This window comes from Gymnogyps californianus, unplaced genomic scaffold (assembly GCF_018139145.2).
Source record: "Gymnogyps californianus isolate 813 unplaced genomic scaffold, ASM1813914v2 HiC_scaffold_34, whole genome shotgun sequence".
Taxonomy (NCBI): Eukaryota; Metazoa; Chordata; class Aves; order Accipitriformes; family Cathartidae; genus Gymnogyps; species Gymnogyps californianus.
In genome coordinates this window covers 1,546,045-1,573,705 of record NW_026114224.1, presented here as the reverse complement: position 1 = coordinate 1,573,705, position 27,661 = coordinate 1,546,045, and the positions used below count along the sequence as shown (strand labels likewise).

The 27,661-nt window shown below is 42.6% G+C and overlaps 1 protein-coding gene across 1 annotated transcript in view; it reads left to right on the top strand.

The window, feature by feature from the left end:
• Positions 1-11,128: 11,128 nt before the first annotated feature.
• Positions 11,129-27,661, top strand: part of LOC127028533 (ubiquitin-associated protein 2-like) — a 93,390-nt gene continuing 76,857 nt past the window's right edge. The window contains exons 1-2 of the mRNA XM_050914295.1: positions 11,129-11,166; positions 11,752-11,803. The gene's annotated coding sequence lies outside the window, so the exon portion shown is untranslated. The remainder of the gene's footprint in view (positions 11,167-11,751; positions 11,804-27,661) is intronic.

Below are 27,661 nucleotides of genomic sequence, written 5' to 3'. Positions count from 1 at the left end.
CAGAAGTGGACACAGCATTCCAGATGCGTCTCACCAGTGCTGAACTGGTGAGAGGAGGGGAAGGATCACCTCCCTCAATCTGCTGGCAGTACTCTTCCTAATGCAGCCCAGGATGTTGTTGGCCTTTGCTGCAAGGGCACATGGCTGGCTCGTGTTCCACTTGTCCACCAGGACTTCCAGGTCCTTCTCTGCCAAGCTGCTTTCCAGATGGTTGGCCCCAGCCCATACTGGCATATGGGGTTATTCCTTCCCAGGTGCATAACTTCACATTTCCCTTTGTTGAACTTCATGAGATTCCTGTTGGCCCATTTCTCCAGCCTGTTGAGGTCCCTCTGAATGGCACCATGACCATCTGGTGCATCAGCCACTCCTCCTGGTTTTGTGTCATCAGTGAACTTTCTGAGGCAGCACTGCCCCACTGTCCAAGTCATTAATGAACATATTCAACAGCACTGGCGGCAGGACCAAACCCTAGGGTACACCACCAGTGACTGGTCTCCAGCTAGACTTTGTGCCACTGATCACAACCCCTTGAACCCAGCAGTTCAGCCAGTTTTCAATCCACCTCACTGTCCATATACCTAGTCTGTTGTATTGGGTTTGTGTGGCAAAGTTTTGGTAGCGGGGGGTGGGTGGGTTACAGGGGTGGCTTCTGTGAGAAGCTGCTAGAAGCTTCCCCTATGTCTGATAAAGCCAATGCCAGCTGGCTCCAAAATGGACCTGCTGCTGGCCAAAGCTGAGCCAATCAGCAACGGTGGTAGCACCTCTGTGATAACGTATTTAAGAAGGGGAAAAAACTGCTGCACAACAGCAGCCAGAAGAGAGAGGAGTGAGAATATGTGAGAGAAACAACTCTGCAGACACCAAGGTCAGGGAAGAAGGAGGGGGAGGAGGTGCTCCAGGCGCTGGAGCAGAGATTCCCCTGCAGCCCATGGAGAAGACCATGGTGACGCAGGTTGTCCCCCTGCAACCCATGGAGGTCCACAGTGGAGCAGTTATCCACCTGCAGCCTGTGGGGGACTCCACGCCAGAGCAGGTGGATGCGCCCGAAGGAGGCTGTGGCCTCGTGGAGAGCCCACGCTGGAGCAGGCTCCTGGCAGGACCTGTGGCCCCATGGAGAGAGAGGAGCCCATGCTGGAGCAGGTTTGCTGGCAGAACTTGTGACCCTGTGGGGGACCCACGCTGGAGCAGTCTGTTCCTGAAGGACTGCACCCCGTGGATGGGACCCATGCTGGAGCAGTTCGTGAAGAACTGCAGCCTGTGGGAAGGACTCATGTTGGAGAAGTTCATGGAGGACTGTCTCCCGTGGAAAGAGGGACCAGGACAGAGGGACCCCACGCTAGAGCAGAGGAAGAGTGTGAGGAGGAAGGAGTGGCAGAGACAACGTGTGATGAACTGACCACAACCCCCATTCCCTGTCCCCCTGTGCCGCTCGGGTGGAGGAGGTAGAGAAATCAGGAGTGAAGTTAAGCCCAGGAAGAAGGGAGGGGTTGGGGGAAGGTGTTTTTAAGATTTGTTTTTATTTCTCATTATCCTACTCTGTTATTAATTGGCAATAAATTAAATTAATTTTTCCCCAAGTCCAGTCTGTTTTGCCCGTGACAGTAATTGCTGAGTGATCTCCCAGTCCTTATCTCGACCCACGAGCCTTTCGTTATATTTTCTCTCCCCTGTCCAGTTGAGGAGGGGGAGTGATAGAGCAGCTTTGGTGGGCACCTAGTGTCCAGCCAAGGTCAACCCACCACATCTGTACTTCATCAATTTGTCTATGAGGCTGTTATAGGAAACACTGTTGAAAGCTTTGCTAAAGTCAAAGTGAAGAACATCCCCTCCTCTCCCCTCATCTACCAAGGCAGTCATTTCATCGTAGAAGGTGATCAGGTTGGTCAGACATGACTTCCCCAGTGTAAATCCATGCTGACTACTCCCAATCACCTTCTTGTCCTCAATATGTTTGAAAATGGCTTTCAGTACTATTTGCTCTATCAATCACCTTTGCAGGGACTGAGGGGAGGCTGACCAGCCTGTAGTTCCCCAAGGTCTCTCAAGCTCACTGATTTGTTCCTGCCATTGCCTGTTGCTGCATCTACAAATGGCCCTTTTACAATTTAAAGCAGATGACTGACATTTAACCAGAGTTGGCAAATATCCTTGGACATGCTATTCAAAACATTCTCCTAAAATATATCACAGGATAAAAATGCTTGTAATTTATCCTAAGATGAAGTTTGGGGGAAAACAGCAAATGGTGCAACATCCAAGTTTCCACTTTACAACACTATTAGTTTATTACCAATCAATTACAGGAACATTTACATTATCTGGAGTAAGGGAGGGTTGAGATTCCACTAGGCCCGTTAAAATCCAGCTGATAAAGGCAGATGCTCTGTAAGCACTGCAAGAGGCACTGTGCAACATGGTGCAAGGATGTTTAAAAGTCTCTAGCAGGACATGAGGATGTCGATGCGGCCCAGTAACTGAATTAGCTTTGCATTTACAGGACACTGCAGCTGAGCTAATCAGCCATCCCAGAATGAACTAGCTCTGCATGTAAACAACTGGTGTCTCTGGTTGATAAACTTTGAGTTGCCTGTAACTTAAATTAGAAAAGGAACAGATAAAATAAATTCCTCTACATTTATTCTGGTATAAGCTGGTATAAGCTATACCAGCAAAAGGATTTTTTTGCTTCTAAGAACTTTCAACCTCTTAAAGAACAATTCCTAGCAATCATATTGGCCCACTTGTAGACAGTTTTAAAAGCACTAACAGATGATTATAAAAGTAGAAGTGTTCCAAAAATACCTGCTTTTTGTTCCACTAAGAAGCAGGATGCTCTAGTAGTGTCACAGTGGGACAGAAGAAATAGCTGGTTGTTAGCTTATGGACTGACTAGTGCGAAGTAACATTTGACAGTCAGAAATGATTTTCTATCACCAGCCCTGAGGTGTCTACACCCAAGAGTTCATAGAAGCATAGAATGGTTCGGATCAGAAGGGACCTTTAACAATCATCTAGTTCACACACACCCCCCTCCCCAAAATTCTTTAAGAGCTGGCCAGGGAAACTTCTGGCTTCATGGAAATAATTTTAATCTTCAGAAATTTTAAGAGGCTGGAAGCATGCCACTGTTTGAGCAGGGCACAGAGGGGTGACCAGATACCTGCAGACTACTTTCCTTGATGTCACAGGCAAAATAATGGAAAACTGATAAGGGACTTGATTAATAGAGAATTCAAGGCTAGATATACAGTTAATGCCAGGCAACAGGGTTGTGTGGAAAATAAGTCTGTTTAACAAAAGCCTATTTAATTCTTAGAGATTGTTTGGCTGATAAAGGTAACAGTGGGCACATCACAGAATTAAATCAGGGAGTATGACAGAACAAACTCAGCACTTACCATTAGCAGAGCACACACTACACATTAACAACTGCCAACATCCTCCCCGAAACAGGTGTTTATAGCGAGGTTCTACAGGATCAATATCAGGCTCAGGTGTGTTGAACTGTCTCAGCAATCTGGAAATAAGTACAAAGTCACCACAGATAAAATGTTTTGTGAAAAATGTTAGAGGAATGGAAAATAACAATGGGGTTAAGGTGGTTGTACAGAGCAATTTCAGATTCTGGTCACATGAAAATGCATCACCTTTTTCATACAGCCAAATTACAAGGTGAGAAAACTTGGACCAAGGGCTGCAGGGGGCACCTACAGAAGAGGGTCTGTCTCCAGGCATGCACTGACTCTAAAGCATGATCAAGCAGTCCAACATGAATTCCCAGGATGATGCTGAGACATGAGAGACTAATACAGCTCGTGGATGTTAGGAATTTTAATGGCCTGGGCTGTATGAAGGCTAGACACAATGATATCGTTACCCTTTCTGCCTTCAATGCCGTGAATCAATGAATGGCATCTATACCAGAAGGGCTTGCTTCCACAACTGAAATGGCAACCCTTTCAAGTACAATTGTTGCTGAAGCCTTGCTTCTGCATGCATATTAACACAATCTAATGCATTGGATCCCATTTCTAGACAGCATCTTTACAAGTTTCACCCCAAGTCTAAATGCAGCAGCAATCCCTGGTATGCCCAAGGATAACATCTCTTGAGACAACCCCACTTTGCATCCAAGATTTTCAATTGTTCCACTATAACTAGAGAGAATTCCTAACTCCCTGCAAACTCAACTCAAACCTGAAAGTCAAGCTTGGTTTCTTTGTGCAGAGCCTCTCCCTTACAGAGTCCAAGTATGACCGGATACGTTGTCTCTTTGAGGCTACTGGAGTATATTTTGGAGAAAGGTAGTGCTGTTGATGCAGGTGTCATGGGTTAAGGCTGTAAGAACAGTTTGCAGAGAAGAGCAGTATTTTTATTAGACCAAGTGATGTAACTGGGGGAAAAAACAGGCACAAAGAAAATACAAACTTCAGACTAAATAGTGTAAAACTGCTCTGAACTTCAGATCAGTTGGACTAATTGTCCAATGAGTCTGAGGGGCAAGGGTTGGTAGTGTGGAAAGTAGAAGAGAGCATTAGCAAGAGGAGGGAAGATATACTGCAGCCCGAGCCTGTGAGGAATAGATGGTTTTCATTTCTTGTCTGTAACACAGTAGAGCAGACTTCTGAACTAGGAACAGGGTGATATTCTTAACACAAGTGGTTTCCCCCCACTCCCAAATGTGACTGGCAAGTAGAATGCCAAAGCACCAGAATGGTGGTTTCCAGCCTGTGGTACATGGACTGCAGGCTATTTAAGAAATCTGCAGTAGGTGACTGAGAAAAGCAATCCTGAAGTAAGCTTAAACATACAGTCCGGTGGGATTTGCACCTGCACTGGATTATTCTTTAGTAGTTGGAAAACTGAAAAGGTTGCAAATCCTTGTAACAGCAGATAAAGTCCTGACACAGGCAGTAGATAGAATTTGCCTGCCAGGCCTGGTCAAACCTTTGCTATGTTTAGTGCAGGGTCTCCTCTCCAAGCCTGATGTACTGAATATTTGGAGTGAGGGTCTGTGTCCCTGAGCCTCCATTAGTTTATTCCTTTAGCTCTCCTCTGGAAGCTTTGGTGGTGAAATATGCCATTTTCTCATTTATATTTACTCCATATACAGCAGAGAGGAGTCTACAGTGCTTTTGTCCTGGTATCCTTGTTTAATTTTCTCCTGCCAATGCTCCTGGGCAATTCTTCCAAATGCTCCTGGGCTGGATTCTGTGTGATATTCAAAGACACATTCCAGCTGGCACCACACCATCTGACTACAGCATCCCAAGAGCTCTCAGCCTTTGTTGTTGCACGCTGCACATCAAATATCCATCTTGATTAGCAAAGGATTGCCAAGTCATGATGAAAGAATGCTAATAATACCGATTAAATCTGCACAGATTATGGAGCCACAGACATGTTTGTCACAAAGCTTGTGAAACTTTGTTTAGAGCTATAATTAACTCCCTCCCCCCAATAGTAATAAACCAAAATATCAACAGCTGCCTCAAGAAAATCAACACTACCTGTGCACTATTTGGTCTGAATTTCAATTTAGCTCTAAAGGACCCTCTATCTTATTGGGAAAAGATGGGAATAGGGAGGTGTTGCTGCTTCTGAGCAGTAGGAACTGTTGTAGCTCCTGCCCATCTATGTAATAAATATCAAGGTCAGTCCAGGACACAGGCTGCTTAAATCTGTCTACTCAGAGAAGGCAGAAGCATGAACAACACTGATTAATTTTCAGATATTGCTTAGGGTAAAATGAGATTTGATGCCCTCTCTACTTACATGGAGAGTATGGGGTCAAGGGACAGAGGATGAGCAAACAGCAGTAAAGGAAATAAGACCACAGAAAAGGTCAAAAACCATGGGACGTATCACTGGAAGCACCAGGGGCTGAACAAACAGTCTGCTATCTGGTGCCCCCATCACCTTCACCAACCCTGCCTGCTCAGCAGAGTGCCAAGCAGGAACCAATTTCCACATAGGCTAAGCAAGCCCTGCCTTAAAATGCCAGGCCTTACAAAGAAGGGATGCCAGAAGGGTACAACTGCTACATTTTGGGCAACCAGAAGTGCTGTACAGAATGGGAAAAATGCACAGCAGGAAAAAGCCTAAAGGGAAAAAGTTCTTTTTTTTTCCTGGCTCACAACCTGAAACTCTTCTTGGGGAGTCAAGCAACCTTCCTTTCTTGCCATCTGTCCTGTCACCATTCAGTTTAGGTTGCCAGAAGCTGCACCAAGTGCTCTGACATACTTCTGCTGTGCCACCCCCTTGCCATTCTCCATGAGCCCCTAGCATACTCTCCTTGCCCTTTTCCTCCTGTAGTGCAGCTATCCTTTGTCCTGGGATTCCTCCACATCAATGGGGTGCCTCCCTGTGTCCAGCCTAGCAAAAGAGTGTAACACTTAAAAGAAATTAACGTAAGTGCAGAATTGGTTCCAATTTCCTGATGGCTCAGGCATTAGTCTCAGCAACTGTGGAGAGAGAACGCAAAGGAGCCTTTTGATTCTCTAGTCATGTGGATTGTTTGGGATATCAAAGAGGTCTGGGATGAAGCCTCCAGAACAATAACTAGAGAAGGAACAAGGGAGCTCTAGAAAGCCCAGAACCCATGTCAGCTCAGCTTGAACACTGTCTGGGACTGAGGCACCAAATGTAATGAATGTAACCTGGCAACCTGAACAGGCTTTAATCTGTGACAAACCACTCCTGCCAAAACCCTGTAGGGCAGAAAATAAAAGCCACCTTAAAATAAGAAGTAAAACCTAAAAAAACCCAGAGCTCCTGGTTCAAACCGCTCCTTCAGCCAGCGAGAGAGGAACTGAGCCATGATTCTGAATATTCACCCTGTTCCTAAACCCATCCTGCCAGGGCCCAGGCTGCACCCACGGACGCTGGGCCTCTGTCTCCCCGCGGCCTGACAGAGCACTGAGGCGGGGCAGCCCGTCTCCGCAGATGCCCTTCCCGGTCGGGCTCCGCCGGCGCGTCAACCCTCCACGGAGCGACCCCAGGAGCGGCTGCGGCCTTCCCCCAGGGCCTCTCGCAGAGCAGCCGGCGGCAACAAACCAGCACTAACACCCCCCCAGAGGCGGGGAGGCACCACAACCCCTCACAGAAACGCTCCCTGCGCCACCTTCCACCAGCGCAGCCGTGGACCGGACCAACCATCCCCTTCCGCCACGCGCGCGCTGGGGGGGGCGGAGCCCCGGCCACGTGAGGGGGAAGGGGCTGGCTTCCCCCACCCTGCTCACATGGTGCTCAGGGTAGGCGGAAGGGTCGGTGGATGGGTGCGCGCTTGCAGTGTGTGAGGGATGAGGCGCGCGGGGGGGGGGGCGGTAGGTGAGCGCGCCACGTCACGTGGTGGAGGAGCGGCCTCGCGCGCGCGTGGAGGAGGGAGCGAGCGAGGCAGGCCGGCCCGCGTGGGGCGGTCACGTGACGGTGGTGGGCGCCGCTGCTGCTTTGTGAGCACATTGGGCAGGTACCGCGGAGGGGGGGGCGGGGGGGCGCGCGCGCCCGCCCGCCCGCCCGCGGGGGGGCCGGGGGGGCGCGCGCGCGCGCGTCCCCCTCCCTCACCGCCTGCCCCGCGCGCGCGGCGGCGGGGGGGATGGGGGACGGGGGACCTGCGCGCCTAGGGGAGGCCTGGCGCCCCTCCCTCGCCCAACGGTCTGGGGGCGGCCGTTGCTCCCTCAGCGGCCTGAGGTCCCAAGACGGGCCCGCCGCCTGGGGCTGGTTTCCCGTTCTAGTGGGAGCTTTTGTCCGGCGGCGGGTGTCTGCTAGGGCCACCCCTCCCCGTCGGGCCTGCCGCCCCTTCCCGGCCGCGGGGGGGTGGCGGCGTGAGGAGAGGCGGCTCTGCCCTACTTTTCCTGGCGGCCGCCCGGGGGAAGCTTCGCCATGCCCTAGATTGCCGGCCCCCCCTTCTTCTCCCCCCCCCTTCCCCTCAGGGGCGCGGGTAGGAGCCGCTGAGTAGGCCGCGGTTGCGGGCAGCTCCTGCCCTGCTCCAGCCTGGGCTCGTGCGGGGAGGGGGAGCCGACCCGACCCCCAGTGGGTGCCGGGAGAGGTGGGTTAGCTTTCCGCCCTCTTCCGTTCTGGGGAGGGAGTCCTGCACCCCATCCCCCTTGTTTCTCATCTCGTTACAGCTGGGGGTTTCTCTCCTGATGGGTTCGTGCTTCTCCTGGCTCCGTGGGCTTGGGGTTGTGAAGAAAGGGGGGTGCAGCTGGACCCCTCAGAGAAGTGGGGTTGGTGGAGGGGGGCGTGCCTTTGGGCCCCTTCCTAATCTCGAGTTAGGCCGAAGGAGGGCTGGCAGCATGGGAAGGGAACAAGTGGGTAAATATTGATTTGTGCCTTGTGTAGGGCTTTACTTCCACATTGTCTTGCCCCATCTCCTTCCCGGGTGCACCCTCGCTGGTGGGGTAGGGTGGCCGTGTTACGGTCACAGCTACAGAATTCACTGACAATAACATCTCAGCAGCAACAGTAGGTTACTTGAGGATATGGTGACAAATGAATGGTTCTCTCTGTTAACCTTCTCTACCTAGTCCTTCCTCACCCCTGACTATGTGCTTGCTGAGAATTGAAAGTCGGGGTAGGGCTTTGCTATTGGACTGGCTTATGTTGCATTTAAAACCAAAAAAGGAAGCTTGTCTGTGTTTGCTATTGTTGCTGAAGAAAATTACAGTAGGAAAGTGAACTGGTAGAAACCCTTCTGCAAGAAACTGGATGTAGAAAGGGACCTGGTGCACATTTGAGCCTGATGGCAAGGATCTGAACTCTGTGATGTGAAATAGATTTTAAAATATGTGCTGAAATGTCTGCAGTGCTGTTGAATGCCACCTGGGAGTCGCTCAGGGTGAACCTGGTTTGAAGTTTCTCTCTTGTAGGTGTGTTAACATCAGGAGCATGGATGTGCAGAGCCCTCTTGGTTATGTTCAAAGGAACATGCAGTCTTGTAGAACAGAAACTTCGGGTTTGGTGTGGAGCTATGTAAGGGGAAGGTCATGAGGGCCAGCTCACTTTGTCTCCAGCTACCAAGCAGTAATTGGTCCCTAGTCATCTCAATTTGAGTAAATGCTGAATGCTTATAATACAGCAGTAGATCAAGGTGATAGCCTCTGGGGCGGTGGTGGCTGGTGAAATGGGGGGGCTGTCCAGGCATGAGAGCAGCTGTTTTTTTCAAGAAGAGAAATTGGAGCTGGATGTGTGTGAAGGGAAGGGAGGGGGAGGATATGCAGGCCTGGAGGAGCAGTGCTTGCCATTGAAATGGAGCCCTTCACAACAAATGGCAGCGACTCAGCCTTCTGAGGCCCTTTTAGCAATTCCCTTGGTTATATCATGTTTTCTAGTGGAATCTGGGTTTGGATTCCTACCTGACTGGCTCAATATTTATACCTGGGCCTGATCTCTCTGTGGTGGTTTGACCTAACTTGTTTAAAGAATTTATTTTTAACCTTACACTAGGTAACTTGAAAGCAAGCAAGGCTAAATCACTTTTGCAGCATTAATGATGTTTGGGACTCCTGGAGGGTTACATGGAGAAACTGGAGTAACTGATGTAAACCAATTTTGATGCATAGTCTGGAAAATGAGCCAGCTTTTGTGTTTATAACCTCAACAACCTTGGTAACTTAAAGGAGGTTGGGGGAGGAGTGGGAATTGGGCAAGCTCTATTCTACTTTGTTCTAGCTGCAGTTTTATCAGCGTATTGATTAAAAACAGTGTTTACAGTAATAAAAACAAAGGCATGGAAATTCAGAAATTTAGACTGTTTCACTTGCATTGTTTTGGCCAGTCCTCGAAAAAGCTCCTGGTGCCATGACTTGCAAAAGGATTTGACCATTCGAGGGGACTTTGGATTTACAGACTTGCCACTAAAATCTAAGGAAGCTAAGGGAAAACCCAACAAAAAATCTTGTTTGTTACCAGAAGCTGCTTTTTTTTTTTTGTTCTTCCAATTTTTAAGCTACCCTTTTAGAACTTAGAAGCAGATTTTTGATGTTTTATATTTCTTCCATGGACTTTTATTTTATGTGATGCTTTCCTCATAGAATGCCATTTTTTGGTATGTTTTATATTTGTTGCTGGTGTCCACCTAGTGATACTGATCGTAGCAGAATAGTATGCTGATTAATAGTGCTTGAGAAATGTATGTATCATAGACTATTAATACTCTGTTAATAATTAGTACTGATAGTATTACTATTAATACTAATGTTTACTTGCAATTTCATTAAAGTTTAGTACCAGTACTTGGAAAAGGTTCTTCACAAAAGAATAGGAATACAAATTTATATATTTTATTAATCTTTTTATTTTTGTCTCCTATTTGGTTAAAGCACACGAGCAGGACTCTGAAGACCTGTGTTCTGCGCTCGAGTTTGCAACAGCCTCGTATGACCTTAGTAAAACAGAAGCCAAGTGACTTGTCCCCTTTATAAGATGACAGATTAAAGAAACTCAGTGTTGTATTTGTATACTTCAGAACTATTGAATGGAAGGTGCTAGAGGAAATACAAGTAATATCCACTTCAGTGTTGTTATTCTGCTGGAGCTTTTTGTTGAATTTTGTTTTTTTCTGATACTATCTGCTCATTTGTAGCCCATTGCATCCTCTTTGCTTTTCAGAGAAGACCTAGTTTGGACTTGTACTGTTTTTCATATAACTTCCCTAAACAGGTTATGTTCATTAAAGTGAGAGCCAGGATGAAAGGTTGTGAAAGTAGCTCCTTTGCAATTACTTAAGGTTCATATTTTACAAAAATCATACAAAGGGTTTCTCCATTTTGCTCTAACATGAAAGTCCATGCTCTTTAATTTTGGCCATCTAAACTGGCAGTTTGTCAGAACTCCCCGTCCACCTGGGGCTCCTGCAGTCTATTTCACAGGTGTGGTACCTTCAGCCATTTTCCCCCCACTACTTCTCAATACTGCAAAGAGTAAACAGTGACTATCCCGGTTTTGGCTGGGATAGAGTTCATTTTCTTCCTAGTAGCTGGTACAGTGCTGTGTTTTGGATTTAGTGTGAGAATAATGTTGATAACACTCTGATGTTTTATTTGTTGCTAAGTAGCGCTTATCTTAAGGATTTTTTTTCAGTTTCCCATGCTCTGCCAGCAAGCAGGTGTGCAAGAAGCTGGGAGGGAGCATAGCTGGGGCAGCTGACCCAAACTAGCCAAAGGGGTATTCCATACCATGGAATGTCATGCCCAGTATATAAACAGGGGGGAGTTGGCTGGGAGGGGCGGATCACTGCTCATGCATTGGTCAGCGGGTGGTGAGCAATTGCATTGTGCATCACTTGTCTTTTCTTGGGTGTTATTTCTTTTTTTTTGTTGTTATATTCCTTTTCATTACAATTATTATTATTATTTAGTAGTGTGTTTTATTTTACTTTAGTTATTAAACCATTCTTATCTCAACCCATGAGTTTTAACTTTTTTTTTTTTTTCCTCCTCCCCATCCCACTGGGAGGGGGGAGGGGGAAGCAGCTGCGTGGTGCTTAGTTGCTGGCTGGGGTTAAACCACAACAGTGACTAAAGACAGATAGATTAGAGGTGATACAGTCTGATGCCTGAGATCTCATGGCTTGCTCTGCTTGCTTTTACTACATCATAACTATTTTGCTGAGCATATTGTTTTATTTATGTTCCCTCTAGATTTTAAAACTTGTAAGATAGGTTATGTGAACAACTTTGTGCAGTTCCCTTCGATGGAGTTGTTTCTGCTCTCAGTTCTCTTGAAATTATCTTTTTTTTTTTTGTCCAGCTGTCTTTGTGAAAGCTGCAAGATACTGTAGATGCTGTGGCTTCTTTTGAAGGTAAACTTGTCAAGCTTTTTTCCTCTCCTTCCCCAGCTTCTTAAATCAGTCTTCCAACAGATGGAGGAGTCCTTAACCTGGCTGAGTGTAGCATTTTGCATTAAAAACAATGAAATGTTTCCCATATTGAGAGCGCTTTGATCTTTCTTGAGACTTAAGGTTTGTCTGAAGTAGTACTCCTATGGTGAACTTTATGGTTTTGGGTTTTTTTTGCTTTATCATACAGGAAACACAGTTTATTCCAGATCTGCAGAAGATGCAGGTTCAACAGAATTTGTGTTACAGAATCATTTAGTATTTGAATCCAAAGTTAAATGAAGAAAATGCAAATACTTTCTTAACCTCCAGATTTGAATCATCAGGTTGCACTTTTTTTAACCTGGTTTAATGGAGGGGGGGGGAAGTCTGTCTTAGTCTGTTAGGCAGCCCTGTGGTTGAAGGTGTAAAATTTTAATTCAGTAGCTATGATCATATTCCTACATATTTTTAATGGTTAGCTGTAGAGAGAGGAAGTCTTTTTGCAGTTTTACTGTGTGTGGTGTAGGTTTCAGCTAGAACATTTCAGTTATTTCTTATGATTAAAATACTGTTCCTGGAAGTAGGATGATGCTTTAGAGACCATATTGATATTGCTTTTGAGCAAAGAAAATGAATTTTTTTTTTCCTACTGTATTGGTTTTGTTAAGTGTTTTGAGGATGATGGATATAATATAGTATGAAGCATATGGCTTCTGAAAGCTTTTTTGTTTCCTCTTTCTATTTGGTTTTAAATGTTAACTGAATCATGGCTATTTTATGGTAAACACTTGATGATATCTCATATTATCATATTGTCCATGTTTCCCTGTATTTGAAGGCTATTGCTGATTTCTTTTTTTTTTCTTTCTGCATTTACATTCTTTCTTGATTTTCAAACTTGCATGTTGTCTTAGATGCAGTTTCAGCAACATGAATCTAAAAGGAATCCTGGTGCCAAACCCTGCTCTGCTGTCAGGCTGTACATAATATATTGTATTTGAGAAATTCTGGTCTGTGCTTTTGATGGGTTGTACCCCAAGGGACAGATGTTTCTGTTACTGGGCTTTTATTTCAGCTTTCAGTCACACGTTCTTCAGATCACTGACTTGTGATCCATTTTGAGACTGACATAAGAGGGACCTAAGTTACTGATGTTAACTTTGGGTGACTAAATGTGATGAGGGGGAGCAGTACTGCACTTCCCGGTCTTGTGCTTCACTTTCTTTTATTTGCCACTGAATGAATTTCTGAGTGTTTTGAACATGGGGTAAGTGCCAAGGGGTAGCTGTCTGAAATTCAGTTTAGAGAAAGATTGAAATAGTGTTATGAGCTTGGTGAAGGCAAGTTAATGAGTATGCAAAAGGTTTTTTCAGTGTTTGAGAAAACCTTGTGGCTTCTAATACGCATCCTCAACCTGTTGGATTTCTTTGCTGCTTCTTGATGTCCAGATAGCAGCCATGCCCAGGAACCTTTCTTTGCGTCTTAGGAAGATGCTTATTATCTTTCTTGAATAGTTCTCTGTTATGACTGTAAGTATAAAACTCCTTGCAACTTTATACCCGTACTCTGGTTTTCATTGTTTACCATTTTATCTGTTGATGTAGTAGTGTATGTTGCTGGAATTAAAGTCCCAGTGACTTTTGTCCTACCTGATTTAATTGAAGATAGACATTCACTTGGTTTTCTTTATGTGACTGTCTGAGCAGAAATGCTAGAGCTTAAGAGTTGTCCCTAATGAAGCTTGTGGGGCATTTTTGATAAGAGCTTTTCTGTTATAGGACTTCCTTCCCTTTTTACTTCACTTAATCACAGACTGGCTGAGGTTGGCAGGGACCTCTGGAGGTCATCTTGTCTCCCCCTGCTCAAGCAGGGCCACCTACAGCAGGTTGCCCAGGACTGCGTCTGGACATCTTTTGAATATCTCCAAGGATGGAGACTCCACCACCTCACTGGCCTACCTGTGCCAGTGCTCAGTCACCCTCACAGTAAAAAAGCATTTCCTGATGTTCAGACAGAGTCCCCTGTGTTTCAGTTTGTGCTCATTGCCTCTGGTCCTGTCACTGGGCACCGCTGAAAAGAGCCTGGCTCTGTCTTTGCACCTTCCCTTCAGGTATTTATATGCATTGATGAGACACCCTCCCCAAAGCTTTCTTCTCTATGTTAAACTACTTGACATAGTCAAATCTGTAGTCCTTCAGGCAAACTCAAGGCCATATGTTCTTACTTGCCTTTGAGAAGGAGGTGGATTAAGGACTGAATTTAGTGTAGGGGTGGTGGTAACAGTAATTCATGACTCTTGATAGGTGGAGAGGTGGGTGGGTTTGGGATATGTGTTTAGAGAAAGTGCTGTGAAAATGCAATAAGATGCATATTTCAAATCCAAATAATTTCTGTGCTTGCAAATAAGGAGTAATTGGCTGTCTTGGCTCTAGCTGAACTGAAGACTATAATTCAGCAGTTCTGTGAGGGAAGAAACAGGTTAAACATTTGATTGTTTGATAGTGATAAAATTGCCCAAGTCCTGTGTGTGTTCTGTCTAGGAATTGTGTGGATTGTAAATGATGGTTTAATGTACGTACAGCATTTAGGAGAGGTTAGGCTGAGTTCTTATTGTACTTCTGCATATTGAGCAGTTCATTTTATGAAGCTATGTGTATCAAAATTATTTTTAAAAGTACTTTTTAATGAGACTAAAGCCAAAACTTTGCAGAATTACACAAGTCCTGGTAAATTAGAAGTGAACTGCATCATCCTATTTTTTCTATTCTTGCAAATCCAGCCCCCTTCCCCCAAATCCCCAGGACCCCCACAACTGTAGATAAAGGTTAAAATAAAGTTAGATGGTTAAAATTACTTCATAGTTAGGGATATTGAATCTGAGAAGTGCTGGGATGGCTCTTTTAGTACAGTCCTCTGAAATGAAACATCAGTGAGATTTAGTTTCTGCCAGAAAACCTACCTCAGATATTTATATGACTTATCTCCCTTGCTGATTCTGTTGATTGCTAGGGAGTGCTTTTGAGTACTTCAGTCATGGGAGAGAGGTAAGCGAAAATGTATAACTTTATATTTCTTAATAAACAAATCCATTAAAATAACTGATCAACAGAAGACATCCTAAGCGTTTCTCTAGTTATGAAATGACCTACCTATTATAAAATATGATAAAACGTAGGACAAGAAACCACAGAACCATCCCTTTTCAGTTGATTTTAATATCTAAGCAAAAATTGAGCACAAAAACAGTGTGATGCATCTTACCTTGCAGGCCAGAACAAGCAGGTTTTGAACATTGAGTCAGACTGTGGTAACTAAAACCTTTTCTACCCAGCAAAAAACAAGTAGCTGTTTGGGATTGGAGCTGAATGTAGGAGAGAACAAATGAAAGAGTTTAGCAACTGGAGTCAACATTGTTTTCCTCACCAGGACTTTGTTAAGGAGTGGTGGGTGGCCAGGAACTGGTTTTATGGTTGTAGGTCCCCTTTATCGACAGACCCTGATTGAAAAGCTGACATGCAACTCTTCCTCCCCTTCCAGTTGCTCCATGGTATTGGAGAAAAGTTAGGATCAGTTGTTAGCATGTTCTTTTGATGGTACGTTCTCTTCTTGACTCAACAGACAGGTCTTAATGCAGTATGTAGAGGGAGAGGGACAGAATGAGTTGCCTGTGGAGGAGCAGGAGGAGGATGTGGCTTGGGGGTAGTTACAAGACAGGTTTGGGGTGGGGGAAAAAGGGGGGAAGAGTTCTGTATTGATCACTGATATGATGGGTTGCTACTTTGATTTGATCCAGAGTCTGGCTCATAGCAGCAGAAATCAAGTCATTAATGCTAGGGAACCTTAGGTGTGTCTTTACAAACAAACAAAATTCCTGCTTTGATGAACTGCACTGAAAGTGAGTAATGAAATAATGCCGGGAAAGATGATCCCTGGTGGAAAACTTGGGAAGGAGGAAGGGGTCTCTCTTCTCCGCATCCCTTTTGGCTATTAAATCTGTGTGGTGAATTATTTGACACTGCAACCGTGTTTCAGTCTTTTGAACCAGTGTTGCTCTGTTAGTGTGTAGCAGCTGGGGCTTCAGTAATGCGAACTGGAAAGTTGCGAGATTGTTTTGCATCTTATTTCTCCTGGTGTTCCTATAAATGCATTTTTGTTCTGCGTTTATGGGTATGTGTAGTGCAGCATTGATGAGTTGCCTTTTTTCCCCAAAGCTTATATATGAATAGACATGCTGTGAAATACTTTAATTTTTTTTTTTTTTTTAAGATAAACTCTTTGTTCTTTTTTAAGGGAGAAATGTTGAAGGAGAAGGGGATAAGCTATCTCTTCTGGCACTCTAATGGTAGGGAAAGTTAGCTCTGTTTAGAGATTCACTTAGTCCTTCTGTTGAATAAAATGAGACCGTTACCACCTCTTAAATTTCCTGAAAAATCTCAGCTTCAGACTTCTCAGTTTCTCTGCCAGGTGAAGTGACCTCACATAAGCATAGCTCAAACACTGTGCTAAACTTTGCTAAAATGTATATCTAAACTCTACTTATTTTATTATAGTTAAAGCCTAAAAGCATTCAGCTGAAGAAAACACGTAAGAGACTGAAAATAGAGCTTTACACTAGGTTGGTTTATCCAAATGTATGTTTGGGTATATTATGATTCTATTGTGTTTTATACTAGTATGATATTTATGGCTCTGTGTGGAGCTCTGCTTTCTTGAAATCTTAAAGACCAGCTTGGAAGAAATGGTATGCTTAGCTCTTCCAGGACTTGTTGTGAATTGACCTTTCAAGCAGTTCAGCTTCTGGGATGTATCAAGTCTTGTTGAAATATTGACCTACAGTATTTAGCCTCCACCCCTCTTTTTCAGAAGTTGTATGTATTTTTAAAATGACCTGAATTTCTAATTAAAAGAAAAAAAAGAAGTGGAAAGATGCCCTCAATTTACTTTTCCAAAAACTGTATAAAATGAAGATTATTTTTTTTAAGCTTCAGACCAGTTAAAAAAACCCCAAAACTCCACAAAAGCTTTCTTCTCACTTAATGTTATTGTGTTCCTTGGACTCTTTGTTTTATTCCTTTTTTAATTTGATAGGAATTGTGATAATTCAGTTGAACAAAGGTTTTTGTTCTCAAATGTGCTTGCATATTAGAATATACATTAAAGTCTAACTGATCATCTTTGATATGGAAGACCTTACTCTTGGTGCTTTGTGTTCTGGGAATTTTCTGGGTTTTATTCATTGTGTATATAACATTTGAGAACTTAGAATGGTTTTAAGGGAAGTTATGTCTCTGGCTTTGGGATTGAGATAATCTATTTAAACATGCTTTTTCCTTCCCTTTCTTCTTCCTCTGGCAAAAAATTCTGAAAAGAGCACAAAATGTTTTTCTTGGATGTATTCGTAACTCTTCAAATGGACTTTCATGAATAAGTGGAAGTAAAAATTCTACTCCTTAAAGTTGCTGTTCTCAGCAGTTGCATGTATACTCAGCAATGTTTAAATGCAGTGTATTGAGAGCTGTTTCATCCCATTCTATCAGTCTCTTGCATTTGATCCTGCAAAGAAATTCCTGTGATGTAGTTGTGATCTCACAGTAACTTCCATGACAACAAATCTCAAAAACTCGGACTTCATGGCAAGGTTCTTTTGGGATATCAAAACTAAGGTCATGCTAACACCTTCTGCCTTAGAGTTTTAGAGCACAGCAACAGAGTTGGTAAGTATTGTTTTTCAAGTTTTAGACATGGGAAAATGGAGGGACCAAAAGGGCAGTACCAACTTATATGAGGCTTGTATGCTTTCAAAAAAACACCCTAAACCCCTGCAGAACTGCAAGTTTCAGTGTCCTGAAGGTGAGACAGTGAGCAGCCTTTTAGCAGTTTATTTTCTGCTGATTAGAGCTTTGGGTGAATGCTGTTGTCTTAACCATGTATGTGTCTTGGACTTTTTGCTCTTATCAGAGGCAGCATGTAGAATGACAAGTTGCATTTTTCCTCTTACAATTTTTATTTTCACCTTATTCTAGTGAATCAGGTTCTCCTTACTAGTTTTCAAAAAGCCATGTTTTGGGCAGTGTACTCATTGAACTTGAAAAACAGTCTTTGTATGTTTAAATTGAGAACACATTTAAATCATCATACTGTTCTGCATTTTAAACTTGCCTACCGTTGCTTTTTCACTTTATTTACAGTGTCATCTCTGCTTTTACAGCAAGTGTGTTTAACAGTCCCCTGTTGTGCTAGAATTTTTACATAACATTCTGTAAATGACTGAAAATTATTATTGTGATTAAAAAGCTGTTACTTAAGTTTGTAATGCAATTTTTAAAACTTGTAATATTTTATCTTGGTTATCCCTTGCTCATCCCTTGCTCCATTTCTGTGTAGATACAGCTTTTTGGTTTGCTAGGGGAAAATTGATGTTTACAGCACATCTGCTGAAATGGTTTTAAAGATTGTCATTGCCAAAGCATTTGTTCAGTGAAGTTTTTATAGGTGCAGTATGATCTCTAAAGCTGATACCTGTAATATTTTAATGCTGTTGCTAGAATTGAACACCGTAGTTAGCAAAACATGTATTCCAGATGCAGTCTCAGAATTCACATGTGTACTGAGAGTGAGGTGCTGCTATTAATATAAATAAGCTAACTGTTTCAGAAACTAAGATGTGAAGAGTACAAGTCCCTTTTCTTTCAAAATGAGTAACTTGATCTTGCAGCAGAGTGCTTGGTCTTTTAGATTGATGGTAAAATAGACAGGTGACTAATATCTTCTTGGGATGTTTTAGAAAACAGGCTTTCTACTTAGGCATTTTAATATTGCATTGCACAGTATATAAAGTCGGCATATGTCTGTGGAATCAGGAGCTGTTAATTTAGTACAGCGTAGTAATGAATGACCCTGCAGAATACAAAAATATATTTAAAAGGAAATGTAAGCTTTAAGAAAATGAGTGAATAAATTTCTGTGAAAAGGAATTTCTTAATGGTCTATCAATAGGAAGGAAGTTTTGAAGAAAAACTTATTTGCTAATTCAGATTTTTCAAACTTTAAAAAAAAAAAATCAACGGAACAAGAATAAGTGAATTTACACCTGACACCAAGTTGAGAAGTTGTGATCGTGAGAAAAATAATGCTCAAAATAAAGTAGGAAAACCTGGGGTAAAATCAAGTTTTCTGACTGAAGCAGGTCAAGATGAGGTTTAGTATCAAAGGAAACTAATAAAACCCACCTTGTTTAAAGCTAGACAAAATGCTAACACTGATTGTGACCATAGAAGGAACAATCCAGAGTTGGCAGAGAAATAAAAATGATCTCTTATGGCTTTCAGTTCTTGGTACTGTTTCTGTGGCTGCTTGTCTCCAAGCACCTGACAAAAAGTTTGAAAAAGGACTCAGCTTCTCGCAAGGTTTCACTTTGGAAGACTAAACTGAACCAAATGGCTGTGAGTTTTCATCAAGATTTTACGCACAGTAAAAGCATAAGACTGTGAAGTAAGGAAACCTTTAATACTGCTTTAGAAACTATTGTTTCTTTTCCTCCTTCTGGAACTTTATATTCAGAGTCATATATATCACTGCAAAAAAAATTAGGTTTTTATTTTGGTGGATTCTCCTCTTGCCTAAGATGAACCTTGAGAAATATCATCATCTGGGGGAAAATTATAGGAAGATATTCTAGAATATCTTGCTTTCTTTAAAAGAGTTTTTTTCAGCAAGACTCCTGGTTTTCTTTGGTTTTCTGAATATGTGAACATATCACAAGCAGTGATCTGTACTGGTGGTCTTCCCTCATGTCCTGGTTTCGGCTGGGACAGAATTAACTTTCTTTTTAGTAGCTGGTACAGTGCTGTGTTTTGGATTTAGTGTGAGAATGATGTTGATAACACTCTGATGTTTTAGTTGTTGCTAAGTAGCGCTTATCCTAAGTTAAGGACTTTTCAGTTTCCCATGCTGTGCCAGCAAGCAGGTGTGCAAGAAGCTGGGAGGGAGCATGGCCAGGGCAGCTGACCTGAACTAGCCAAAGGGGTATTCCATACCATGGAACGTCATGCCCAGTATATAAACGGGGGGAGTTGGCCGGGAGGGGCGGATCGCGGCTCTGGCATTGGTCAGCGGGTGGTGAGCAATTGCATTGTGCATCACTTGTCTTTTCTTGGGTGTTATTTCTTTTTTTTAGTTATATTCCTTTTCATTACAATTATTATTATTTTATTATTATTATTTAGTAGTGTATTTTATTTTACTTATTAAACTGTTCTTATCTTAACTCATGAGTTTTACCTTCCCCCCCCACCCCTCCTCCCCATCCCACTGGGAGGGGGAAGGGGGAAGTGGCTGCATGGTGCTTAGTTGCTGGCTGGGGTTAAACCATGACACCTCAGTATCTAGTTCAAGGAGTAGGGCTCTGTACAGGTGCAGGAATGATACCTGAGCTCTTTGGTGTTGCTACCAAAACTCTGAAGCTAGAATCAAAAATCTGATATCACGAGGTTTTTAGCACATTTTATAGATATAGCCTTATTGATTACTTAGTGCATTTGCTTTTATATCACTTGTGGCTTGTAATTTAACCATTGCTTTTTGTTGTGAGTGTTGTAATGTGATCTGATGAGTGTCGCAAGTCTGAATTAATCCTCCCCTCCAAAACTTTTTTTTATGGTGGCACTTTCTACTTTGTTCCTCGTCAATTCTAGTGTGAATTAACTAGGTGGCCCCCCCCCCTTTTTTTTTTGATGCAATTGAGTGTGTTTCCGCCAGTTTGAGAACATCACAAATGTCTCTGCTCTTGCTCGGCTATTTTTAGTCTTGTTGCTTGTATCTGTTTCTGTTCAAAGAATTCCTTTGAAGCTGTTCCAGGAGAGCGCGGTTCAGCGATGCAGGAGGGAGCAGGGAGAGCACAAGTGCCAAGCGTGTTCGTGATCTGGCAGCGAGATGTCCGATGTCAAGTGCTGCTTCCTGTGTGCCACCTTGTTTACAAGAACCCTAGTCAAAGCGAATTTCCCCTTCTGGATGTTGTCCTGGCTGTGTGGCTCTGAGCTCGTGTTAGCTATTTCTTTCTGTCATTTGGAGTACCCGGGTTTTAACTTGAATCTTCTTATTGTGTTTGTTTTTCTGTGTAAACAGCAATTAATTTTAGGGGCTATTTGGATATGGGGCGTTACATCAGAGCGAATAGCTGAAATATGCATTTCTACAGTTTAATAGCCAAAGCTGACAGTTCCCAGTACTTGTCTTTTTCCCTGCTCCTGTTACAATTCAGCATCTTTTTTTGTTCTGGTACCGGTTTAATCTGGATTAGCTTTCCTAATAAGTTTTTAAAAAAGTTTTCTTTGTTATTTAACAGCTTTTTTCCCCTTTTTTTGCTGTTGCATGAATTACTCATCTTGTGAGTATAGCTAGCTGTTGATTGTAATGATTGATAGGGGGGTGATCCATTGAAAGTTTAACTGTTGTGTCTTACGGTTGGTACTATTGACAAACCGCAAGCCTGAAGTGTCCTTGATTTATGCTTGTAGCTCATATTGTATGTACTGACTTAGCCCAAGCTTAAACTGTTTCAAAAGTATCCTGCTGACATTGTCACTAGAGGTGTGGGGAATAGTGGTTTTGAGACAAGTCGGTCACAGTTAATACAGGAAGGTCATATGTCCTGTGCAGCTTTAGTGGTGTACTTCAGTCTTATCTGAGATGCTTTGGCTACTTAAATATTTTTTTTTTTCCTTGTGGTATTGATAGCTTAACCAGAGTGTGACCTGAGATCATATGTCCTTCCATGTATTCTTTGAAGAGAACATCTATAACTTTAGTTCGTACTCTGCAGCTGTTTCCTCACCTACATATATGTGTGTGTGCCCTGAGCTCACCCAGGCTTCTAGCTGACCCCCGAGTTCATCTCGGATAGACTGGAAAGCTGTGCAAATTATTACAGTCTGCAGAGGCTTTGCCTTGTGATTTTTTTTTTTTTTTTTTTTTTTTTTTTTTTTTTTGGTGGAGGGGAGCCATCTGAAGAACTTCCAAGTCACCCAGCCCTGTCTTCCTGGACGAGTCTGTCTGGGTTTCCTCCTTTCCCCCTCAGAGGGGCTGCTGTGAGTTTTAATGAGCTGGCAGAGGGAGCAAGCCTTCTCAAGGTGGAGCTTTTGATAGGGAAAGGGTGGATGTGTAAGTGTATTATTCCTGTGAAAGTGAAATTCAAAGATGACCAGCAAAAGCATTGAATATTTAGTTGTGTGTACAAAATCATTAAAGATTGCTTTTGGTGGCTAAATTGCTTTAGGGTAGTTTGAGTCTCTAGTTCAATGCCCGAAATTGAATGTAGACAGATCTTCTGTGGCTGGGGGAAAGGACTGTATTCTAGATTACCATAAGCTATGTTAGTCAGGCTGTCCTAATGTTGGTTGATTATAGCCTCCTCTTGTTTGGATAGAAGCACCTCCAAATTTTTAGAAGTTTATTCTTCACTGCAAGTTACTGAATGCTAACAGGTATCCAAGAGGCTGGGCATTAAGGAGTGTTCCTCAGTAAAGGTGATACAAGTCTCTATTTTCCCACTGGTGATCAAAAGAATATATATGCCATAAGATAGTGATATATTCAAGGTCACTATGCTGGCAGAGTCCCTTCCTGGGAGTGTTTTATTTTTTAAAATGCCTACAAAGCATTTTTAATGTTTGGGTTTTTTTTTTTTTTTGTTGTTGTTGCGTGCAGAGGGCCTGACCAGGATCAAGTCTTGCTATACTGGATCCCAGGAAAACAAAATGTGAAACCTCACATTTTACCTATGTTATAATGATGCATGGCTGCTGAAATGCAAGTTCCCCCTTTCCTCATAAACTTGATCCCTATCCCTCGTGTCAGATTCAGCAGTTGTATAGCCACATAGTTTTCCACTGGATAAGCTTATTCAACTGAATCACTGTTTTGTTTTAGAGAGTTTAGTTTGCTCTTGGGTCAGCTCACTGAACCAACTCCCTCTGCAGCTGCAGGATTGTTAGTCTGATTGAAGGGAAGTAGCAATATTATGTGGTTGAGTAGGGGAGCAGGAATGCCATTTCTGGTGACAGCTTGCAGTTGTGCAGAATTAGATATGAGCTGAAACTTGATTTTAATGGAATAAACTGTTTGGATTCTACCTGCACTACGGATTGAACTTTGAATATACAACCAGGACCCAAATGGGAACTAAAACTCTTGTCACGGTTTTTTGTCCCAAACTCTGCTCAGCTGTCCTCCACTTGTGTGTGACTTCAGGAAGGCTGTGTTAGTTCTGGCTGCAGAGAGTAATGATTTTCAACCCTGAAAAACCTGCTAGTTCATTTTTTTTCCTCAGCTGCAATAAAGCTTTCCTTTTGTGAAGTACTAGTTAATGTTTTTTACAAGCCTCCTAGTTAATGCAGTGTGTAATTCAGTCTGAGTATTTGTTGCAGGGGGTGACTAGTCTGCTAGCTGCTGCTTTGTTGGAAGTTGTAGACAATGTAGTGCCCTTTCACTGGAACACTACTCAGGAAACCTTAGGAGGGAAAACACCGATGGCTTTACCTTTTCTGTTTTTCTTCGTTGATTGTTCCATTTTTTGGGGGGGAACAAACCCAGAGAAACAGGTATGAAGAGGAGATTTGCAATACTGATGGTTCTTCACCACTGAATGTAGCAGTGATGGAATAAACAGCGAGTATACTGTGTATTGACTTGGCTAGTATTTTCTTTTATCTCCTTAGGCTAGAAAATAAGAGAACAGAGGACTCTGAAATGGAGATGTTCCTTTCCTCCTGTAGCAAGAGGAAGTAGAGTGTGTGCATGGCTGTGCAAGCACCAGGAACCACCTCTGAGCCGCTGTGGTCTCCGTATGCTTCCTAACCTGAGATACTGAGTCAGTTGACAGTTCAGGACAGCGTACGGTGTGGTCAGTGATGGGAATACATTATCTCTTACTTTGGTAGCTTTTAGAGAGGGTTCGCGTAAGAAAAGCCTTTTCTATGACAGAGGACAAGAAATTAGGTCCTTCCATCAAAGATGACAGGAACATGTATTTAATTTTTCCTTCAAGTCTTAGAATATCAGGCCAGGCCAGAGCTTTTCTTAAAATATTCCTCAGCAGAGAAATATACTTCAAAAGTGAACTTGCTGTTGCCCCTTCCTCACAGGATCCCCATGATTGCTACTTCTCAAAGAGAATTCCTATTTTCTATATATTATATTTCTATTTCTATGTGGACCAGTGCAGCCTCTTTTTTTTTTTTTTTTTTTTTTTTTTCTAGTTCATGGCAACAACTGTGGTCTGGTCTGCGTTATGGTCTAGTAAGATCCTCTAGTTCCGATAGTGGTGCTTAGATAGAAAATAACATGCAGTTAGTCTAACTGGGTCTCTGTTACTTAAAGTTTCATTACAGTCAATGGTAAGTGCTGGTAACTAGTGCATCTTGCAGGCCCTTGCAAACATGGGGCTTATAATTAGTTAGGACAGGGAGCAGGACTTTATTCTTTTTGCATGTGGAAGTCCAACTGGTTGCTATCTAAAGTGGTGGTGTTCTTGCAGAAAGGCAGCAAAAGATGAGAATAGTGACTTTGTAGGTATTGATGTCTGAAACATAAGGTCAAGTCATCTGAATCTTCTAGGACATTCACTGCCTTTTGATTGTCCAGAATCAGGAGTGTTGTCTTCTGACAGCAGCAGAGCTGGGTGGGTTTTGCTAACCAGGTTTTTAGCAGTCTGAAGATTGCCTTGGTTGTGTGAAAGATAAAGCCCTAGGTGGAAGTTGGTTAGGCTTCTCTGATTTTAGTGCAATTGTTGTCTTTTTTTTTTTAATACCAGTGAAAGTTGAATTTGGGAAAATTGATTCCTCTTTCAGAAATTTCTGTATGAATAAGGGCACTTGTTGCCTCTGAAGTTTGAATATTTATAAAGAAATGATGAGGGCAAGTCCGCTGGATGTTTATTGGGTGTAGTTGGCAGATTTTGATTAAAGCCAGTATATACTAAAATGTAAAACATGTCTGTTAGGCAGAGACACTGGGATAATAGCAAAGATAGATATTGTGAGATTAGAAGATTTTTTTTTTTAAATAATGTTAATGATATTACTTAACTTTCATGATTGAAACTTGCTCTACTAGTGGAAAACATGCACTGTTCAGTCCCCCTTCCACATCATGCTTTTGAGAGGGGCTCTGGATACATGACCAACCTTTGCCTAACTCCAGTCTTTTGAAGATGAGCACTTCTTTCTCTTCCAAAACAATGCTGTCTTTTCTTTTATTTGTAAGACCTATTTGTATATTTCTTTGTCTTCCTTTGTATAACATTTGCTTAGGAATACTAATCCTTGAAATGAACTTTTTTTTTTTTGCTGGTAATGAGAAATTATTGATTTCTGTAGATTGGGGTGTGTTCTTAGCTAATTGTAGATTGACTTGGCAGAATAATAATTTCAACTAACAACTCAGTGGGTTTTAAGGAAGGTGAGTAAGAGTATTCACTTGTTTATTCAGTATGCTTTGCTAACACAACTGGAAGTGTAGATGTTAGTTTATATGTTTGTGCTGGTACTCTGGCCACTCCCAGTAATCCTCTTTTCTTGGTAAAACATGAGAGCATACAGATAGTACAATTTCTCTCTCCTGTGGTGTTCTGTCAGTGATACAGGTCTACTCCTGGCCATCAATATTTTTCCTATTTACTGTTGTCGTGGTTTAACCCCAGTCAGCAACTAAGCACCACGCAGCTGCTTCCCCCTCTCCCCTCTCAGTGGGGTGAGGAGGAGGAAAGGAAAGGAAAAAAAAAAGTAAAACTCATGGGTTAAGATAAGAACAGTTTAATAACTAAAGTAAAATATAATACTAACAATAGTGATAATGAAATATAATAATAGTAATGAAAAGGAATGCAACAAAAAAAAGGAAGGGGGGGGAAGAAAAAAAACCAGTGATGCACAATGCAATTGCTCACCACCCGCTGACCGATGCCCAGTTAGTTCCCAAGCCGCGATCCGCGCCTCCCGGCCAACTCCCCCCTGTTTATATACTGGGCATGACGTTCCATGGTATGGAATATCCCTTTGGCTAGTTCAGGTCAGCTGCCCCGGCCATGCTCCCTCCCAGCTTCTTGCACACCTGCTTGCTGGCACAGCATGGGAAACTGAAAAGTCCTTGGCTTAAGATAAGCGCTACTTAGCAACAACTAAAACATCGGAGTGTTATCAACATTATTCTCACACTAAATCCAAAACCCAGCACTGTACCAGCTACTAAGAAGAGAGTTAACTCTGTCCCAGCCGAAACCAGGACAACTGTAGAAGACCGTAAGATGAGACATGAATCCTCCCAGGGTCCATAAGCTCAGGTTCGGTATTGTTGGCTTGGGGCAGTACAGACACTGAGTAATCAGCACTGCTCCTGAGGAACATCTGACTCTTACAAACTCTTTTCCCATTTCAAGCAGTAATAAAGGTGATGAGATTCTTTAGACAACAGCACTTGAGGGAAATGCATTGCATCAATGCTTTGTAGACATGTGTTTTTCCTCCACTCTTTTTCCTCATGCTCATGTCACGCTACTGCCGTAGCAGTAAAATCTAGACTCATACATGTACAGTAGTCATGCTATCATGAGGCAGTGTCCTGCAGCCTTTTCCCAGCCCTGTCATTGTGAGAAATCCTTGACTGAGTAGCTTTGTGATTAGAGTATAAAAAAAGCGATCACACTTTTAAGGTGTTCACAGAGATTTCTGCACAGTGTTCTTTATCACAGCTCCTTGTCCAGAGAGTCAAGAAAATAACTTTCTTGAGACTGCCTCAGGAAAAGAATTGAAACTGCAAATGTTTTGTTCAGCTGATGGAGGTGAATATTTAACTTCAGAAGGAATCTTGAAAGTCAGGTGGTATTGCAGTACACAGTCTGTCCCTGGAAGTTCAGGAATAGATTTACTGTGTCTTGCGGGGCTTGCCACCCTGTCAAGTCAATTTGTATTCTGTGTGTATCTAGCTTTTCTGACTTCTTTGAGTCTAAAAGGACTAGATTTCTTGCTGAAGGAAAGTTGAACAAAAGATCAAAGAAAGCATTATGATAGCTTTAAAAACCTGCTTTTTGTTTTGATATGCATTCAATTATTCTTTGATTCTTTGCCTTCCTCTTTTCCTTCTAAAATCCGAAGCAAAAACCCAACTAAATATGTTGAATAAGACTTATGGTATGGAGACTTTGGGAGGGAGTAGGATTTGATCTCTTTAGGAAAGTTGGGTGTTGAGATACCAATACTTGGGTACTGCTTTTGGAAACTAGAATAATTGTTGCCATTCCATCACCAGTCTGGTGATGGCTTATTATACAATACTATATCTGCTGTTGTAGCGTAGATCCTTGGGCTAAACTTGCTGTACAGACAGAGACACTAAAACAAACAAAACCTTGAGATTTGGGATGATTTTCCTCTTAAATGCCTCTGTTGCTTTCCATTTTTAAGTCTATTTATTTGCTTTATGAGGAAGTGCTGAAATTTGAATTCCTTAGCACTTGAGAAGCTAAACATACTTGAAGTGAACAATTTTCTTAACTACTGATCAAGGTTTTTTTTGTTTTTAAAGTAGAAGTAAAGACAACCTTCCTCTGGAGGTACTAGATTACATCAGTGAAAAAAAGGTTTACAGCAATCTTGTGCTGCCTTTTTTTTTTTTTTTTTTTTTATTGTCATGAAAGAAACTTCTTTACACAACAGTTTTGGGAAGTCCAGTCTCTTTCTTTAATGCTTTCTCCTCCTTTTCTGCTAGTGCTCTGAGGGTCTGTTTTGTTTAACGTGTATCTCTTTCTTCAAAATACAGCTGTTTTGGCTGCTTACTAGAGTTGCAATG